General features: G+C 32.7%; 1 pseudogene; it reads left to right on the top strand.

The window, feature by feature from the left end:
• Positions 1-9,835, top strand: part of LOC107737011 (elongation factor-like GTPase 1) — a 157,178-nt pseudogene that overhangs the window by 13,462 nt on the left and 133,881 nt on the right.

Below are 9,835 nucleotides of genomic sequence, written 5' to 3'. Positions count from 1 at the left end.
CACTTCCCATCCAATAAATCGCAATAAGCATTGTGCTTTGGTACTTTTAATATGAAACAAAGTCTCAGATTTTAAATTCTGTCCATTGTATTGCAGTATTCAAACAATAAATGCCGTTTTGGCGCTGTTTAATGTGGAGTGACAGATCGCTGTAGCGCCTCAGTTCAACAGACGCAGCAGCGTGAGGCGCATGTGAACTGATCATCTCCTCCACATTAATACCAGTTTCAGCACAAAATAATCATGATACTGCCTTGAAAACATCCTAAGGTAAGTTAAAAGAAAGAGTACAACTTTACAATCCATATCCTGTCTCATGTAATCGCTCAATCAGTGTTTCAGCCGCGCAGAGACGTCAATATAAAGTCTTGTAAACAATGTCACGTAACGTCACATTTACCTGAGAAAAAACATATTCGGTGACCATAAACTCATTAGTCGGATAGAAAAATAAAGTGTAGAGAGGGGTATTTTGCTAATGCACCACATAACATATTCATTATAATTTTTACTGTTCTAATGTTTAATTTATGTTTGTATAAATCCATCATTTTATGACAGCCACCATTAAAATTTTTATATATATATAAAAAAAAAATGAATTTAAGTAGAAATATTATTATGTAATTGTAACTTTATTATTTTAAAAACTTCATTGTGTAATTTTAACAGTTGTATGCTATAGCTTACAAATCAGTTAATTTTAACCTTCAATATTATAGTAATGTAGTACCAACTGACTCTCATGTATATTTTACAGCATTAGTTGAGATATTTTTTACCTGATATATATCCAAAATAATCAATATTGAATCGAATTGAATTGAATTGGTAATCGAATTGAATCGAAAGCTTGTGAATGAGAATCGAATCGAATTGTGAAATTTGTGTCAAAACCCAGCCCTTGTAAACACTGCATTTGTGATTGGTGTCTTGCATTCACATAATGAACCCTAATTGGTCCATACTTTCTTGCATCTATAACTGTCTCTGAAAAACTGGGGAACACTCTTAAAAATAAAGGTGCTTCAAAAGGTTCTTCACAGCGATGCCATAGTAGAACCATTTTTGGTTCCACAAAGAGCCATTCAGTCAATGGTTCTTTAAAGAACCGTCTCTTTCTTACCTTTTTATAATCTGAAGAACCTTCTTTCGCCACAAAGAGCCTTTTGTGAAACAGAAAGGTTCTTCAGATGTTAAAGGTTCTTTATGGAACCATTTAGACAAAAAGGTTCTTCTATGGCATCGTGAAGCACCTTTATATTTAAGAGTGAAGAAAGGTGACAAATACAGTAGATGAGAGAGATATTAGATTAGAGATATCAGCCCATATGAATAGGGTGACCATACGTCCCGTTTTTCCCGGGACAGTGCCATATTTCAGCTCTATTTTTAGTGTCCCGACTTATTTAGAAAATAATCATGTTTTGTCCCGTATTTCAAAATTTCTTTACAACTGGGTGATCAGAGCGAGTCGTAGAAGTGTTCTGTCACGTGAGAACAGCCTAATCACAGGTAACTAAGCTTGTCGTAGAACAAAATTACCATCAAATCACAATTCGTTATCGATTAACTTGCAGTAAGTGAAGGCAGAATCACACTGAATGACACAGAACAGAAACGCTCTCGGCCGCGCGATCCCAGTTTTGCGATCAGTTCTCCTTGTGCCTTAATTGTCAAATACACCCGTAACTGTCAAAATGTCCATCGTGTGAAATATCTCACGTAAATACAGTCGGTTATAGCTTAAGTGAATGTAAACGGGTGAGTGAAAAACAGATATGTGTCAGTATATTACATTTATTCGGTCTTAAAGGGACAGCAGCCTAATTAAATACCTGTCTGTCTCATTAATGTTAATCAAACAACAAAAGATGTTAAATAAATGTAATGTTAAATAAATGTAATGTAAATGTATATAAATAACTATGTACGTGTGTGTGTACAAAAGTCTGAATTTCAGAGTGTAAGCTCCCGAAACATAGAGCACTCAGTCCTCTGCTAATTATACACAACCTCTAGTGACGGTAGCCACACCAGCGCTAGGCATTTGACTGGCGTTGTCCACCTCCTCAGCTGTCAGCCGTGATCTCACCAGCTGTACGGGGAGGAAACGCACAACCGACCATTATTAAACGGCTCCTTCTGTGCCGATGTGATTGACACAGACACACCTCGCAGTTACTGTGGTGACAGGTGCTCAGAGTGACACGGCACCGTGATTAACACTTTTGCTAAAATGTCAGTTATTCCCCTAAACATGTAATTGAGTGATTCTCAAAATACATCGCAAATGTACACTTTTGGCCCACTTGGCAGGTGTTTTATGTTTGCGTGTTGTTTTTTTGTGAATGGAAAGTAGTTGGAACTTTTCACAGTTGGGTGAACCATTATTTTTAAGGCATTACAGGCACAAACCTTTGCTTTTAGTAGTGAGTACTACTTGATATGTAAGATAAACTATTATTTAATGTCAAATTAACCTGGTAGCTAGTTTAACATGTCAGATGTGTATTTTAGCCTAGAAATGGTGAATTTTGGTCTGTCTCACCACAAGTCTTTATCTTCTTGATTATCCAGTAATTTAAATCATACAGCGTCACAATTCTGACATAATTTCGTCCGTCAAACATTTAACCGTGTTACCAAGGTTACCAAAAAAAAATCATGAATCTAATACTTTTCTTAATTTTATTTCAAAATTTATTAATTTTGAGTATTGTACTGTTCAAAAGTTTGGGATCAGTATGATTTTAATTTTATTTTATTGTAATTAATTTTTTAAAACATTAAAGGGATAGTTCACCCAAAAATGAAAATTCTGTCATTAATTACTCACTTTGTTCGTCTTCGGAACACAAATTTAGATATTTCTGATGGAATCTGAGAGCTGTCTGATCCTGCATAGACAGCAATGCAACTGAAATGTTCCCACATCCAGAAACGTAGCAAGGAGATCGGTATATGCATACGCTGTTTACGTTCAGTGGATATTCTCCAAAATGGCGCTACAGGGTGACGCGGAGGAGACGAATTGTTGAATAAAGTCGTAATTTTTTTTTTCTCTTGCACAAAAAAAAGTATTCTCGTAGCATCGTATAATTGCGGTTGCACCACTAATGTCACATGGATTATTTTACCGATCTCCTTGCTACGTTTCTGGACTTGGGAACATTTCAGTTGCGTTGCTGTCTATGCAGGGTCAGACAGCTCTCAGATTCCATCAAAAATATCTTAATTTGTGTTCCGAAGACGAACAAAGGTCTTTGAAACGACATGAGGGTGAGTAATTAATGACATAATTTTCATTTTTTGGGTGAACTATCCCTTTAATACTTTAATTAATCAAGACAGTAAAGAGACATTAAAAATATGTATAATTTTACCAAAGAGTTTTATTTCAAATAAATTCTTTTGAACTTTCTATTCATCAAAGAATCCTGGGAAAAAAGAAAAGAAGAAAAAAAAAACAGTTCGCATAAAAAGCAAAGCAGCACAAATGTTATAAAATAAAATGGTTCTCAAATCATCATATTAGAATGATTTCTGCAGGATCATGTGACACTGAAGACTGAAATAATATATTATTATTAATAAATCATAATATTTCACAGTATTAATGTTTATGTAGTCCTTTTAATAAAGTTCATCCTTGGTGAACATAAAATAATTGTTTTCAAAAACATTAAAAAAATCTTACAGATTGACTTTATTAAAAAAAAAAAAAAACATATAAATACATAAAAAATAATAACAAAAACACAAAGTTTATATGTTTATTTTTTACATTTCTTCAAACTTGGCTCAGCCAATCAGAATCAAGGACTAGGAACTATCAGTTTTATAATATTTTAATTTACATCCTGAGGTTGACAAGCAACGTTTTTTGAAGTAAAGCACTTTTGTTGGCGACCATTTGTTAAAAAAAAAAAAAAACATTTCATGGCCCTATTTGTGGAAAGTGCCAGTGGAGTGTGTTTTCTTGAACTGTTACTCAGCAATGGTGTGTGAAAAGCTGCCCAGCCCAGCTGAGATCTCAGCGGAGAGAGTGGAAAAGCTGATGAGTGTGAGCGCAGGTTCGACTCTCTGCCCGAGCAAACGCAGGAGCTAAAAAAGGGTGAGTGCGTGTTAAAAGCTACAGCAGAGAACCTGTAAGCAGAGGATGTGATTCACACAGCGTTTCCTGCTGCCAGACTCCATCTGTGAATACAACGTTTTGAAAACTCACACGTTTTGCACGCATGTGCTTTTTTCTCATGAAAAACTCAGATCTTTTCTAGCACTTTCTGCCCACTGGAAGCTCCCCAAATCCATGTGTGAAAAACTTGTTGCATCTTTCCCAAAGACTCATGGCTGTATTAGATCAAGAGGGTGCTTCTACTAAATACTGAGCATTTTTCAGTTTTTCTTTTTTAATAAATTTGCAAAAATGTCAACAATTCTGTGTTTTTCTGTCAATATGGGGTGCTGTGTGTACATTAATGAGGAAAAAAAATTAACTTAAATGATTTTAGCAAATGGCTGCAATATAACAAAGAGTGAAAAATTTAAGGGGGTCTGAATACTTTCCGTACCCACTGTATATATATATATATATAATGGTGTAGGATTTACTTAGAAAGATGAAAAATGTATTTTATTGTAAAACAGTAATGTCACTACTTTGAAAAATAATATTTTACAATTTATAATGGGAGCCTATTGTTATGTTCTTCTTCTTTGAAGGCAGTATTTCACCAAGAAATTAAAAAGCGGTATGACCAAAGAAATTTTAAGATTCACAGTATACCACATTATTTTTCCTTTGCATGTCTGGACATTTATATAGGTTTATAGTACAAGTTTTATATAAAAAATTATAATGCCAAATACAGATTTACTATAAAAAATGTTGGTAATCAAATCAATTTATAAAACTAACGATTTAGTTAGTATAATAAAATGCAATTAAATTAATGTTTAATTTTTTGTTGTTGTTGGCAAAGTGCTTCAGGTTGTGATACTCCTTAAAAAAATAATGTTTTAATAAATTGTATTATTATTATTATTTCTTTAAGTACATGTATTTCTGTTGTTATTCTTCAAGTTAGATCAAACTTTTTTTTTCATATTTATTTTCATATTTTGCCAGGTTATAGTGCATACCTATGAGTTGCTGTGTTTTTTAATACATTATTATCATTATTATTATTATTATTATTATTACTTGTAAAAAGTACATTCTACTGTACAACATTTGTTATAATTTCTTCACCAAACTTTTATTTACTAGATTTATTCATCAAATATTGCTAAATTGACATCCTGTTTTATACAGTAAATTCCATTTTTGACTGGATTTTGTGATTTTGTTTGCATTTTCTGCATTGCAGAAATCACAGGGCCCTGCTTGGCATTTGCCATGTTGAAGAGTAAGTTGTGTGGGTTATTAACTGTAAAAGTTATAACCATTAGTAAGAAGGGTACGCAGTTAATAATGTTTCCTCTCATTACATTCTATACAGTGCTCTTCAGCTACACGATATTTGAAAAATACATATCGTATGAGAAATTGACGTTTCTGCTCTAAATATTGTAGATATGCCGTAAAGAGCATGTCATTCTCAAGTTCTTCAGAAAACCATCTTTGTGTTTCTCCTTCAAAGGCCCCAGAAATCAGTAGGCTGTTCTGAAGAACCCTTAATAAAACATCAAGAAGTTTTTTTTTAATCTACAGAGGACCATATAGCTGCTCAAGAACCCTGTAGAGCCAAAAGTGGGTTCTTGATACGCATTGAAGAACCTGTAGTTGATTAAACACCGTTTGCAGCCGTCTGTGGTAAAAGTTGCCAGGGGGCATTTGTTTCTCCAGCTTTCAGCACAGTTCCGACAAGAGTTTGTGTAATAGCAGGATGCTTTTAATTTCGTGTGGCCTCAGGCTGAGGTTTCTTTGAGCTCGTGCATTAAAAAGACAAGCGCTCCTCAATTCTGGCTTAGGGTTTGTAATATCACGCTTTGAAGTCGTTTCTGATGGCGCTTAGGTGTGAAATTTGCTTGATTTCGTATTCATATGAAAAGACCACACCGTGTCCCATCCGTATTGTGTTCAAAGTCCGAATTGTACAATTACACTGGTGTTGCTGGCATTAAATAAGACTTCTTTAATCTGTTTGCTCTGTGTGTTTGTCCCCTGCAGCATTTCTAGATTGTTCGGCTGATGAGACGGCACCGGTAATCGTCTTTGTGTCAAAGATGTTTGCTGTGGACTCCAAAGCTCTGCCACAGAACAAACAGAGGTATTGAACTTGCAGATGTGTGTCATGTGTTATTTTAAGCAAATGTCTGTTTCCTATGTTGCGTGCTGTTTATTTTCAGATCAAAATTAGTTATAGAGTAATAGAAACATGGCCTGATTTGATACAGGGTTATTTTAGTTAACCATTCCTATTCCATCTACTTGTTTTCTTTTTATTTATTATAAAAAATAACCCTCTAACACTTGCGTTCTCTATACTTTTTCTGTTCTGTTTACTTGTTTTCTTTTTATTTATTATATATATATATAAAATAAAACCTTGCTATTTGTACCCTAAGCGGGACTTGTCACAGCACTTACATATCATTGCTCTGTTGTTGGTTTGATTGCTTCTGTTGTCGCTTTGGATAAAAGCATCTGCTGAATGATTAAATGTAAATGGAAATTATAGTTAACTAAAACTGAAGCTAAAACTAAAATCAAAACCGTAAAAAAAACATTTTCGTTACTTGAAATTTAATAAATGTTAACTGACATAAAATATTAAAAAAAGCTTCATTTCAGTTAGTTGTCAAGGCAAAATTTCTCATTTTAATTAAAAACTAAAACTGAAATACGTAAAAAAAAAAAAAAACTCAATTGATATAAATATATATATATAAACTACTAAAAATTACAAAAACACAACAAAATTACTAAAACTAAATTTAAAATGAAAACAAAAGTAATTCAAAATTTTAATAAAAACTATAATAGTGTCTCAGTGATACTTAACACTCTTTTATTATTATTATTATCATTATTATTTATTTTTTTATGCAATATATACAATTCTCCAACTTTCTCAAACTGGGGTTTATAAGGCAACTGCAGAGGGTTCGTTAAACAATAAAAACGTAAAATTTATTACAAAATAATTAAAAATAAAAAATACTAAAAAGACTTACTAAAAAGATATTAAATAAGTATTTTATTTGTTACCGTGCATGCCGTTTCACCATTAACGTGAATGTGTGAATGCGTTGTTCATTATTGTATTAATATCTTAAAATCTCAGAGGCAACTTTGATTAAATATTTTAGGTTAAAGGTGTTCAGCTGACAAAAAAGTTTGCAATCCCTGCCCTACAGAAACAGGACATCATGGTGAACCACTTATCACTTCAATGAACTTAAAAACATACAATATGAATGGTAAGAAAGTTTAGCTGGTTTTTTGGTACTAACAATTGTTGGACATATGTTTTGGAGAAAAGAAAATGTTGATTTAATTTATTTCACATTTTATAAAATATAATCATTAACGTGAATGTGTGAATGCGTTGTTCATTATTGTATTAATATCTTAAAATCTCAGAGGCAACTTTGATTAAATATTTTAGGTTAAAGGTGTTCAGCTGACAAAAAAGTTTGCAATCCCTGCCCTACAGAAACGACATCATGGTGAACCACTTATCACTTCAATGAACTTAAAAACATAAAATATGAATGGTAAGAAAGTTTAGTTGGTTTTTTGGTACTAACAATTGTTGGACATATGTTTCGGAGAAAAGAAAATGTTGATTTAATTTATTTCACATTTTATAAAATATAATTCATTTAAAGATGTTTTGTTATTATTTTGAATATACAGTATATTTCTAGCATAGCACTTATGAAAAACTATATCTTGTAAAACACTATTTACATAACTATTATAAAGTTGTTCAAAAGGTCTTTAACTTTTTGCTATACCAGCTAATGGCATGTGAAAATGTACCAGCCATAAATATTTATTACAAGACATAAAAAGGTATTTTTATTAATACTAAGCCTGACGAATTCAAATTTCTGATACTATGCAAACTTAGTCTGTCGTTTAAGCTCAAAAAGGAGTGCACAGGATCTGTATTCTTTCTCGTTTACATAATTTTTCTTAGAAAAGCATTTTTCCCCCCTATGACAATAGAATTATTAAGCATTTTATCCTGGATATGTGTGGCAAATGCTCTTGAAGGTTGTTTTGTCGTACAGCATCACATACAAAATGAGCCTCTCTTGTCGCATAAATATGAAGACACATTATGATTTTGTTTTTCATTTTTTTGTTTTGGTGGCTTAATGTGAGGAACATTCCACATGGTGTTCTGGAGAAAACAGCCTTTAGGCATGATAGATAAACGTCTGATGGTAAAGCTTCCACTGAGGAAAGAGTCCAGACAGATGTTTTCTTTTGTAGATGGTTTATAGGACTTTGATTTGAGTCGCTCACATAATTTACATCAGTGGAGATTAGACTGTCATTCCGACTCAAACCATGTGCAACTATGTTGCAATTCCTAAAATGTTTTATTTACTTGCATTTGCCCTTGGTGGGTGTTCATTTTGGATCCTGGCTGTACCGCCCTGCAAAGGCAAAGTGCAGTAACTACACACATTGATCAAATCAAATGTCTTACACTGTGATCTGTCCTGTGATGGGTGGATTTGTATTAACAGAGTGTGAAATTAATATCCAGTAAATCAGTCATAAAACCTTAAAACCATTTTCTCAGCTCCAGTGTTGGTGTATCGAGTTTTGCAGAGTAGTAGGACGTTTAAAGGAAATCTTTCAGTGTTTAAAAATGTATCTAATTGATCCTGATTGATTTCCTTCAGCTATTCAGTAGCAAAAGCTTATTCCAGTACTATGTGTACTAACCAGTCAAAAGTTTTGAATAAGTAAGATTATTAAAAGTAAAAAATACTCGAGTAAAGTACATTGCCGTTCAAATGTTTTGGGTCGATAAGATAAAAAAAAAAAAAAAAGTTTTTTAAAGTATGTAATGCTCACCAAGGCTGCATTTATTTGATAAAAAATACAGTAAAAACACAAATATTGTGAAATATTATTATAGTTTAAAATAACAGTTTTCTTTTTTAATATATTTTGAAATGTAATTTATTCCTGTGATGCAAAGCTGAATTTTCAGCATCATTACTCCAGTCTTCATTGTCACATGATCCTTCAGAAACTCTAATTCTAATATGCTGATTTGCTGCTTAATTATTATCAATTGTTATTGGTGCCCAATTATTAATAATGGTTCTTATTATCATCAATGTTGAAAACCATTTTTGGTGGTTAATATTTTTGTTCAAATATATTCAAATAAAAAAATTGGGGAAAAAACATTTTAACAAAGTTTTTCTATTAAATGTATTAATCTTTTTCGATTAAATAAACACAGCCTTGGGGAGCAGAAGAGACTTCTTTCAAAAACGTAAAAAAAAAAATTGTAATTATTTCCAAACTTTTGACCGGTATTATAAGTAGAGTTCTACTCATTCAATGGGTATAAAAATACTAGTATTTTTTCTAGTTACAGTTCATCCTGTGGGATCTTATTCATTTCCCATTAGGATTCTTTTAAGTTTGGTTCCAAATGATAAGAGAGATTCCAGAAGGAATCCTGTGTACATTCCTTCAGGCTTTTGTGTAGGATGAGAGCTTTAAGATCCTGAATAATAGATCTGTGTGTGTATGTTTGAGTAAGTTTGCTATAGCCCTTGGGTTCTATAAACTTAATGGGCCTTGGCCAAACAGTGATGTAGCAGTTGATCGATACGGCACCGAGCTCGC

This window comes from Sinocyclocheilus rhinocerous, unplaced genomic scaffold (genome assembly GCF_001515625.1).
Source record: "Sinocyclocheilus rhinocerous isolate Xijiao unplaced genomic scaffold, SAMN03320098_v1.1 scaffold433, whole genome shotgun sequence".
Lineage (NCBI taxonomy): Eukaryota > Metazoa > Chordata > Actinopteri > Cypriniformes > Cyprinidae > Sinocyclocheilus > Sinocyclocheilus rhinocerous.
Note: the sequence above shows the minus strand (reverse complement) of the source record. Positions and strands in the feature narration are given on the sequence as shown.